Source organism: Lithobates pipiens, unplaced genomic scaffold (genome assembly GCF_037356315.1).
Source record: "Lithobates pipiens isolate NorthernLeopardFrog02 unplaced genomic scaffold, aLitPip1_a1.2 Scaffold_25, whole genome shotgun sequence".
NCBI classification, from domain to species: domain Eukaryota; kingdom Metazoa; phylum Chordata; class Amphibia; order Anura; family Ranidae; genus Lithobates; species Lithobates pipiens.
In genome coordinates, this window is record NW_027507787.1 from 57,476,127 (window position 1) to 57,487,577 (window position 11,451).

At 41.0% G+C, this 11,451-nt stretch overlaps 1 long non-coding RNA gene across 1 annotated transcript; it reads right to left on the bottom strand.

Annotated features, from left to right (window-relative positions):
• Positions 1-1,683: 1,683 nt before the first annotated feature.
• Positions 1,684-9,565, bottom strand: LOC143930296 (uncharacterized). The gene is made up of 2 exons (XR_013262747.1): positions 9,403-9,565; positions 1,684-2,444 (listed from the first exon to the last, which is right to left on the bottom strand). It is a non-coding gene; the product is annotated as an uncharacterized LOC143930296 (long non-coding RNA).
• Positions 9,566-11,451: the final 1,886 nt, after the last annotated feature.

Consider the following 11,451-nt stretch of genomic DNA (forward strand, 5'->3'; position numbering starts at 1 on the left):
CCTCACGTGAAGATAGAAGAAAGAAAACCTAAAAAGGAAACTAATACAGCCATCACATCTGAGAATTGATAAGTTGCAATATAATTCTGCTCCAGGTCAAGGGCAGCATCATCACTCGGGGGGGGGGGGGGGGGCAGCTGTGCATAGTGAACAGTCATCTTCTGAGTTAGTTGAACAAGCTGAAATTAGAGGCCGATTGGTTGAAATGCATAGCTGCACCAAATTCTGTATGCCCCAGTTTTAGTAAATTGCCCCCTGAGCTTGAGTGTTGTAAAAGCCTTCAACAGAGTGAATATTCGCCTGAACTTTTGCTGTGCTCTCTCTCATGGTGTCCAGCTTAGCTAATAATGAGGGTAATATTCTGGGGCTACTCACGGCGTACAATGTGGAGTATAGGGTAATTATAGCCAGGACTACAAAGCAACCCAGGTGCAGACCTCTTGTATTAAAGTCTTCATGGCAATTGGGAGGGAGGAAGCATCTCTAGGTGGAGAAGTTGCAGTAAATTGGTGTCATTTAATGCATTTTCATCCACCTGAGATTAAGCTCCTAGCGGTTGCATTTTAACACCAAGTTAGAAAAGTTTACACTGCAAAATGAATACATTCCAAACATTGTAAGAGTCAAACATACAGACCCTGTCTTATCTGTCTACAACACTGGACTCTTTATAGCATCCACAGTGGGCATAACCCTCAAAAGGGTCTTCTGGATGGACCACTGCCCTGGACCTGTATGGTACCCTGCAGCTGACTATATGTATTGCATAAAGTGCCAAGGTGAGTGGCCATGAGGGATCCAGTACATGAAGCAACATTACAGGCCACCCTCAGGGTTTTACCAAGGTTTCTCTGATCCAGATACATTGCTTTTACTGTGGTATTAGAAGACAATGAAGAATTCAAAGATAAAATAAACTAGTTAAGCTAAAATTAATTTCTCTGTAAGAGAAGAGGTTTATCATCTTAGGACACTAGCAAATAACTAAGAATTCACAGCGTAAGGTAGGGCTAAAGGGGAGGTGCCCAGGCAGCTTGTCCTCAAAAGCATTGACAGTCACCTGACAGTATAAGCCAATAACCCAGTGTCTAAGAATAAAAAAGCCAGGGTCCTGCACAATTATATATATAAAAAAAAAAACACACCAATATCTTTCAGAGTTGTCTGGAGGTATCAAAACTCAGCCCATCTCAAACAGCACTTGTGTAAATTGTTAAGAATGCTAACCAATCTGGTCTATTTGACTAAAACAATTGGCAATACTGTGCAAAGTACATTAAAGAGGGATTCCACCTACAAAAAAAAAAAAAAATATTAAAAGCCAGCAGCTATAAATACTACAGCTGCTGACTTTTAATAGACACTCCCAACCTATCCCAGGGTCCAGCGATGTCAGCAGCCGAGACCGATCGATTTCGTCTCGGCTGCTGCCATTCTAGGTGAGGGAATCAGGAAGTGAAGCGTTGCGGCTTCACTTCCCGGTTCGCTACTGCGCAAGTCACGCAGTGCACTAGGAATGGTCTGCGCCGTCTCTGGGATGGGGGGGCGCGAGGGTTCCGATGAGCGGAAGTTCCACTTTAGGGTGGAACCCCGCTTTAAGCTCACTATGAAAGTCATAGAGGTGTACAGACTGGCAGATATGGGCGCAGCAATTTTACTAGAAGAAATAAAGCACACCTGCAATGAAGAAATAAGAGGTCAACACTGACTTTACTGATGCTCAAGCAAAAGGGTGAGTCAGAACACTGATCTGCTGCATATACTTACTCTGGGTCAAAGAATAAGTACCATATCCACCGAATCTATAGATCAGCAATAAGTATTTACAAAAAAAGGTCTACAATAGCAGCTTCCATACTGCCTCTGAACAAGTCATCTTTTTATATTAACAAATGTCCTTTGATACTATATCTATACTGACTACATTTAAGCTGTCTTGGCAGGTCCACTTTTTAAGATGGTTATCCTCAAATTCTCAATTTTGAATCTAAACATCAGGACGAAACGTTTAAAAATAAAGTTGTAAAAACAAAACATGGCAATTTAATCTTAAATTCTGCAAAAATAAGAACAAAGCATCTTCTTAAAATGTATTTTCTTTTCTTGAATGGCATAAAAAAAAGTTCTGCTTTTCTTAAAGATACACAGAAAATGATCATTCGGTCGTCGACAAATCCTGGGCAGATAAACTCCCACGCTGACGAAGTCAAGTACTGCACAAAAAGTTCTAAAGTACAGGCATCTGGAAAGAAGTTCATGGTTTGAAAAAAAAAAAAAAAAAAAGTTCATTCACTGTCAAACTTGATGGAGTTCACAGTTGTAGAAATGGCACCACCGCAATAACTGCCCCGCTTTTTCTTAGTCTTTTCATGACGAAAAGATTTTCCTTTAGTGAATTTTAAAACGTTATTGGCTCGCTCACCCCAGTCTCCTTGTGCTCCTTTCTGGAATAGAAAAACATAAAATAAGTGCAAAAAACGTTGCAAGATAACATTTACTTGAAACGTAAAAAGGGTCACTAAGGGTCGACACAAATATTTACCATACATCTAAAAAGCAAAAATGTTTGGCCTTTTCAATACATGTACACTTATACACATTTGTGGACACCTGACCCCACACGCATAAGCTTATTGGGCATCATTTCCAAAACAATGGGCATTAATAAAGTGTTGCACCATCTTCGCAGATTTAACTGCTTTCCCTGTTCTAGGAAGGATTTCCACAAGATTTTGGCCTATGACTGGGGTAATTTGTGCCCAGTCAAAACAGCATTTGTGAGGTCAAGTACTGATGATGGACAAAAAGATCTGGCTCACAATCAACATTCCAATTCTTTACAAAAAAAAGTGTTCACTGAGGTTGAAGTCAGCTCATTAAACTGTCTTTGTAGACATGGCTTTTTGGACCTGGTCAGTTCCAGTTCATCCTGTGACAAAAAAGACCTCCTCCAAACTGTTGCCACAAGGGTTGAAGGCCACAGTAGTCTAAAATGTCTTTGTATGATCTATACAGCGTTAACTGGAAAAAAGAAAAATAACCAAATTTGTGGGTGGTGGGGGGTGTCAGCCAGCTTGTGGAGTAGGTGTGTTGGTCTGGTGTCCACAAACTATTGCCACCCATGTGGTGTACATGCAAAAGATCAGCTTGATGTAAATTTTAAGAGGTAATGGTTTTAAAAACCTATGTATAATCTATATTTCTACAAAAACATGGGAACATCCTTGTATACTACCCATGTATAAATATATAAAATTCTACAAAAATATGGGACCATCTGCATATGCTTATTTTTGTTTCTTGCTTGTTCTAACAATACCAACTTAAAGGGGTTGTAAAGGTAAATGTTATTTCACCTTAATGCATTCTATGCATTAAGGTGAAAAAACATCTGACAGTGCCTGCGCCCCCAGCCCCCTCGTTTTACTTACCTCACCCCTCGAAAGCCCCGCACTCGTCTGACGTCCTTTTCACTGTTCAGCCTGGCCGCTGATTGGCTGGAGTGGATGGATGGAAAGCAGCGCAGCCATTGGCTTGCGCTGCTATCAATCACATCCACTGACACGGAGAGCCGGGGGGCGGGGCCATGTGATACAGCGAGCGTCTATAGCCGCCGGCTGTATCACAAGAGCGCACACGCAGATGCTTCTCACCATGCGAGGGTGCTCCGCATGAACGTGAGAAGCACCTGCAGGAGGAAGCAGAGACAGCTGCCGAGGGACCCCAGAAGAGCAGGTTCGGGGCCACTCTGTGCAAAACGAGCTGCACAGTGGAGTTAAGTATAACATATTATTTATAAAAAATAAAAAAAAAATACTCTTTACAACCCCTTTAAGAGCGACAAAAAAATAAATAAAGTGATTTCGGTGTGGCTGATCTCTTAAGCAGACCACAGAGGGGCAGCATTGGACAACTGATAGCCTCACTAGAGACTAATCTATGAATCTTTACACTTACAAAACCACTCTAAAAACTAGGAAGAACAAGCATGAACATGGAAATTACGATTTACTTTAAAGTGTTACTAAATCCAGGACCCTGCATTCACTATCTGGTCTCGCGCAGTACACAGAAAATAGAAATGCAATTGCTTTCAGTAAATATAAACGGCTAAAAAATTTCAGCAGTATATAGCAGTCTTGTGACCATCAGTGTCCAGTTAATTAAAGCTTGTAGAATGAGTTTTCATCCTCCTCCAATAGTCCTATGAGGCTGCATGACCCCTGATCCTCTGTCTGCACAGTGCTAACTGGCCCTGTGCTGATCACATGCACTCTCCCAAGAGAAAAAATAAAAAATCTAGCAATACACACCAAACTGAGCATGTACAGTCACTCAGAGACTGCACCATCAGGAGATGGATTTGGGACTGTGGAAGAAGGGGAGGATCAGAGAAGACAGGATCAAACATCACCCTTCTTTATAAGTTCATGATTTGCTCCATATAGTTAGCTCAGTGGAAAAGTTCAACATCAGACCATAAAAAAAATTTTTTATTATAAATTGCAATTTTCTCTGTTCTTTAGCCCAGGTTCACACTGACAGTGGGATTGAAATCGTACGAGTTCAGCTGAACGCACACAATTTCATGTCAGTCTTCAGGGGCGATTTCAGAGACATCTGCGTAGGTACCTGCACAGATGTCTACACAAATAGCACCCTTAAGTCGCCAAAAGTAGTACAGAAACTAGTTTTTGGAATCTGTGTAGCGTCACACCGATTCGGTTGGGACCATTGCATCGATGTGAACCTAGACTTAAAATGTGCTGCATCCAGGTCATAATGACCCAAAATCTCAATCAGTGTGGTTAACTGACTGCTTAACAGAACTCTGCCCATCTCCTACTCATCTGTCTCTCCATTGTGAATTGATCAGTTTCCTACCAAAACAATTCTTTGCCTGCAAGATGCAATTCTGGGGCTGTGCTTATGTCCATAGCAATGGCCGCATCAGCAGTTGCTCCTGGAAGAATTTTGAAAGACTGGCGACATCACATGAGTAAAAAGGCATCATGCACACAAGGCTTTTTTCTTTTCATGCTTGTAAAAGCACTGATGTTAGCCTATGTGGCCACGCACACATGCATTTACAGGTGTATGTGAAGGAGAGTTTTTTTTTGGTTTTGTTTTTCCTGTAAAAACCAAAGGCGCATTCTGAGAGGAGCTTGAGCTGAAAAATGTACATACATGTCTACAACACTTGTTGAAATGCATTTAAATGACCAGAATTGATTATTGCTGCTAGTAGAATGCATTTAAGCTCAAACACCAAACACTATATTGCACATAGTACACAAGAGGCTTTTTTTCCTGCCAAATTCTGGCAAAAAATGCTGCCTATTTTGATAAGCCTGGGTGCACGAGGTTCAAAAGAGGTTTCTTGCTACAGGAAGATGAAAATGACCAAGCATGCTCTAGAAATAATATTAAAAATGCGCCATTCACACTGTGCGTTTATCTGCAATTTGGTAGTTTAGCTGTGTTTAGAGGAAATATAATTATGTGCATCCAAGATCCGACTAGACACTAACCATAGCTAAATGTAAATGCATCTAAGCCCCTGTTCACATCGGTGCGATTTGACAGGTCAAATCACATGTTCAAATCTGAGCCTATTGCCGGCAAAAGGAGCGTCCCAATTGGAGCTGCGCCCCACCGATTTCCAAATGTACTTACTGCACTTTGCCGACTTCTGGGGCAATTTCAATAGACATCTGTACATTAACCTGCACATATGTCTTTAAAGTCGCCCCCAAAGCCAGATTGAAATGTGGCTTTGAAAGCATAGGAATTCAGATGAACTTGCACAAATTTCAAAGTCGTGTTCAGTGTGAACAAGGGCTACATCTGGTTAAAGCAGGAAAAATGTGATTTGGTAGGCAAAGTTGTTTATACTTCTGAGTGACTTCTGCACTTAACCACTAGGCATCCGCCCTATAGCCGAAAGACAGCTACTGCGCGGACTCCAATTGCTGCGAGGGCGTCCCTGGACGTCCTCTCGTTTTCTTGCCCTCTGCACACTGCCACGGGTGTGCATCTGGGAAATTCTGTGTTGGCTGTGTCCCTTGGACACAGCCAATCACAGATCGTGCCAAACGGCCAATCAGAGCGGCCATTTAGCACTCAATCCAAGTGTCCAATGAGAGATGCTCTCATGTAAACATATGAGATCTCTCATTGCCGGTGTTGCGTTGAATACTGACCCCCGGATAGTTTCCGCCCTGTACTGCGCTTGCGCAGTACAGAAGACAAGGAGACGCCAAAAGTCTCCGAAGAGGAGTCCAGGTTCAAGCCCCACCATCCAAGTGGACAGAGTTAGAATAAAAAAATAAAAAATCGCCAAGCGAGGCCGTGCCCAAAACATAGCGAGCCTGCGAGGGGCCCTGTTACTAAGTGCTACCGTATGTCCACTTGGATGGTGGGGCTTTTACTTGGACTCAGTGTACAGGCACCACTCATCGGAGACTTTGCGCAGTACAGGGCAGACACTATCCGATGGGGGGACAGTTTGACAGTTTTTGGCAGAACACCAGCTCTCCCTCCTCAGAGACAGCGTGTGAGGAGGGAAAGCAAATGGCTGCAGTGAGAGTAAGAAAAAATAAAAAAAGGGCGGGGGGGAAGAATAAAGTGCCCACAGTACATGTCCATGTCACGTGTCCAGGCCACCTATCATCAAAGCCACATCAGTGCAACTGTCCTGGTGCTCCAGGGCCTTCAAAAGTGTAATGGGTAAACAAAACGCAAGATGTGCAATTTATGCTCCTAGAACACGTGATGGTGCTCCCTGCATGTTGGGCCTCTCTATGTGGCCAGGCTGTGAAAAAGACCCACATTTGTGGTATCGTAATACTGGAGTAGAGTAGCAGAATGTATTTTGGGGCATCATTTGTGGTATACACATGCCATGTGAGAGAAATAAGCTATTACAATGACAATTTTGTGGGAAAAAAAATAAAAAAATAAAAAAAATTTGGCAAACAATTGTGGGAAGAAAAAAAAATTGCATCAAAAAGCTCACCATGCATCTTACTAAATAGCTTGTAATGTCTACTTTCAAAAAAGGTAATTTGGGGGGTATTTGTACTTTCCTGGCTTGTTCGGGTCGCAAGAAATGATAGGCCACCAGTACATCAGGTGTGATCATTTTTTTATGATTTGCACGACAGCTTGTAGACACTAACTTTTACAAAGCCAAAATATCCACTTACTTGGGTTATTTTTACCAAATATATGTAGCAGTATAAATTGTGGCCAAAATGTATGAAGAAAAGTTAATTTGCAATATTTTATCACAGAAACCAAGAAAAATGCATTTAATCAAAATGTTTGGTTTTTTTCATTTATAGCGCAAAAAAATAAAAAACCCAGGAGGTAAATACCACCAGAAAGCTCTATTTGTATGAAAAAAAAAGGACAAAAAAAACTCCATTTGGGTACAGTGTTACGTGACTAATTGTCAAAGTGTGTGAGCACTGAAAGATGAAAATTGGTCTGTCACGAGGGGGGTTTAAGCGCCCAGTTGTCAAGTGGTTAAATGCAGGAGTTTTGCAAACTAAATGCACTAATACCAGTGTGAATAAAGCCCAAGAACACAAAATGCAAATTGTCCTCATTGGAAAAAATTTCCCACAGTCAACTGTGGGTTTACTTTTTCTTAAGTGGAAATTAGGTGTTTTTTTTCAACCTATGCAACTGAAAAGCAGGGAAGTAGAGCCAGGAATTGTTGCACATGGGTCTTGCCACCAGTCATCGAGGTTAAAGGGGTTGTAGAAGTAAATATTTTTTTTCATTCTATGCATTAAGGTGAAAAAACATTTGACAGTGCCGGCACCCTGAGCCCCCCCATTTTACTTACCTGACCCCTCGAACGTCCAGTGCTCGCCTCCGGTGTCCTCTTCGCCACTCAGCCTGGCCGCTGATTGGCTAGAGTGGATGGATTGAAAGCAGCACATCCATTGGCTCACGCTGCTGTCAATCACATCCAATGATGCAACACGCCGGGGGCAGGGCCGAGTGATACAGTGAGCGGCTCTAGCCACTGGCTGTATCAATGGAGCGTGCTCGCAAGTGCTTCTCACCATGCGAGGGAGCTTGTATGAACGTGAGAAGTACTTGGAGGGAAGCTGAGACATCCACCGAGGGACCCCAGAAGACCAGGTTCGGGGCCACTTTGTGCAAAACGAGCTGCACTCCACTGAGCACTGTGGAAGTATACCACTTTGTTATTTAAAAAAAAAAAATAATAATAAAACTTTATAACCCCTTTAAGTTAAGCCAGTTCGGTAATACAGCTTGAGGACAAAGATAAAGGCCGACCACACAAAGGTGTAGTGGATAAAACAAATTTACAGAGTATGCACATTCCATGTGAAACGCATCAACTGCCCTCTGTCCTGTGGTTTGAAGCTGTGATATTTGTATTTTTTTTTATGAAGGCTGCAATATAGTCTTATCCAAAGCACCATGCTCAGCCTTTCATCTTTGCTCTCAGATTGCGGCGACCACAGATCAGACCGGCACCCGTTGGTGTGTGGAGGGGGCATTTGTACTTGTGCTCACCTGCAGGGGTGACTTATAGGTAATACAGCTTGCCGTGTTTTCCAGTAACTGAAATGTCAATTTCAGGTTGAAATACGCCGTTTTTCATTTGCAAGGCCTAGTTCACACCTATGCAGTTTGCTTTTATAAGTTTCTGCAGTGCTTTTTACAGTGCATGTTGCTTTTTTACAAAAAAAAGTTTAATGCGATTCATGATGTTTATGCATTTTTTGTTAAAGGGGAGAGGTTTGTTAGGCAGGCTAAATGAAAAACGCATCAAAACACCACAGTGTCCATTGAACCAAAAAGATTTGAGTTGAAAAAAAGTTTGTGAACCTTGCAAAAAACGCAGTAGCTGAAAAAAAAAAAAAAAAAATAAAATAAAAAAATCGGAGATATGAATGTTTCCAATAGGAAAACAATGTTAAATGGATTGTAGTTTGTGTCTGCAAAACGCTAAACGCACAAAAAAAAAAAAAAAAAAAAAAAAAAACAACACGTGTGAGCCAGGCCTAAATGCATCTGCCATTTAGGGCCTGGTACCCACTGGTGCAATGTCTGGCATCGGATGCGATTCACACAGTACTGCAAATCGCATGTGATCTCTGCAATGCGATTTCAGCCATACAGATTGCATGGCTGAATTCACATTGCATTCAGACCAAACTCACGCTGACCCTTTTTTGGTCCACAGTAGAATCGGATGTGTGAACACCGATGCGATTTCTGTCTGAACTTGCAGTTCTTGCTGGGATGAATGTTCAAATATAAGAACGCAGCAAATTAAATACTATACGGGATGAGCAGACCTATTTTGTGCCACAAAGCACCTTCCTTGTAAATGCTACAGACACTATACTTTACCTTTGCTTCAAATGAATTATTACAAACTCGAGGGTCAACTTCAACTTCCTCTTCAACTACTCTTCGGAATGGAACATTTTTCTGACCATCCTATACCGTATCAAAAACAAAAATTCAAATATAAACAGGAAATAGTAATTTTCAAGGTCACTTTTTAAATTCCAGAAATATCAAATTGCACAAAAGTATTTAGAAACACTAAAATTGTTCAAGTGACATTTTAAGCAGAAAGCAGTCTCATTGTGGTAGTGTAGGTATAGTAACTAATCCAGACACAGTCACATAAACGCATTCCAGAAAGATATCACAAAGCAGCATGAGAAGGGCTATGCAGTCCTTTTCCACAAAGCTTACCAGCAGCAGGACATTTGTGAATGACCCATGTAACGTCTAACCATCTCAAGGTTTTCATATACAGAATGGCAAGAAGCCTGCATGTTTTTATTTTTACTTTACACAGAGTAATGGAGAAGATTCTGCATTCTATAAAGACAGGAAGGGCTTGAGAAAGTTGACTATTATTGTGCATCAGTCACAGAAGCTTTTAATAGAGGTTGCCTAAAGGCTGCATAGTAGCTCAAGGAAAAAAAAAAAAAAAAAACGCTGAAGCTATTCAGACATCCTGCTGTGCAACTAATGTGCAGGCAAAATGTCAGAATTGCACCTTCAAATAGTTTTTCCGTGTCAGGTGTTATGATCAATTTCCTTTAGTCTCCACCTGAAATGGTGCAGTAACTTTTATATATTAAAAAAAAAGAAAAAAAAAATCTATGTTACTGTTAATAGGTGTCATCTCACGGGGCTTAAAGCAGAACTAAATAAGTTACATCTAATGGACACTTATCTATGCCTGACTCACTCTTACTGTACAAATCTTATGCTGGCCATACACTATACGAAAAATCGGCCGAATCCATTTTCGAAAAATTAACATTTGACCATAAGCTCAAACGATAGCGCCATAATGTAATGACCGATAAATCGTACAGTAGACATAAATTAATTCGTTTTTTGTTCTTTTACATATACCCCAGACAGTTTGGTTAATCTTTAAATTTATTGTTCATTCGGCAGAAAATTTCCAAACTCGTACTTCAATTTTTTTCGGCTAAAAAATGTCCCAACGATTATCGATTGTGCCCATTAACTGGCTCAAAAATGAAAAAACTGTCTAAACTGAATTTCGGCCAATTTCTCAGTGTATGGCCAGCATTAGTATCATTCATCCCAGATAATACATACAAAGCTCATCTAACGGCTTTGTCAGAGCTCCAGCTCTCATACAGTAAAAGGAACCTGTCATTAACCCTCTTCTCCCTCACCCATTCACAAAAAGCCATATACTCTCTTCACAGAAACAAGGCACTGTTTGACCAGACAAGTGGAGAGGCAGGTAAACCACAGGATCTACCCTTGTTCGTTCACAGAGTGCTTGATATTCTGTGAAAAGAATACAAGGCTTTACGTGAACAAGGGGAGAGGACAGGGTGAGTGAATGACAGATGTCACTACCTTTACTGTATTGAGTGTCAAAGTCGCAGCACTGGGAAAAAAAAAAATGCAGTAACCGGGATGAATGAAATTAAGATTTGTTCAGTAGCAAATTGAGCATAGGACCGTTGTCATAATAGGCAACCTATTTGATTTGTGCCTAGTCCAAAAAAATAAAATAAACAACCCACAACAAAAAGTTTTCCCTGGTGTTTCACTTTAACCTGATCTAAAATGTGTGTAAAACTTCAGTATATGCATTCCAGTAATAACGAATGAAGGGACATTATCAAAAAATTTTCAAAGCCATCAGGCAGTTCAAAGTCATGTTTTTTTTCTTCACTCGAAAAAAGAAAGATTTTAGGAATTGTGTGGCAACTACATATATGGATGAAACATTGAAAAGTCTGCCAAAAAAATAAAATAATCCACACATAGGTAGCATAATCCAAACTCTTATGCCCCGTACACACGATCTGATTTTCAAACAAATGTTGGATGTGGGCTTGTTAGCGGAAAGTCCAACTGTGTATACTCCAAACGTTTCCACCAACAAAT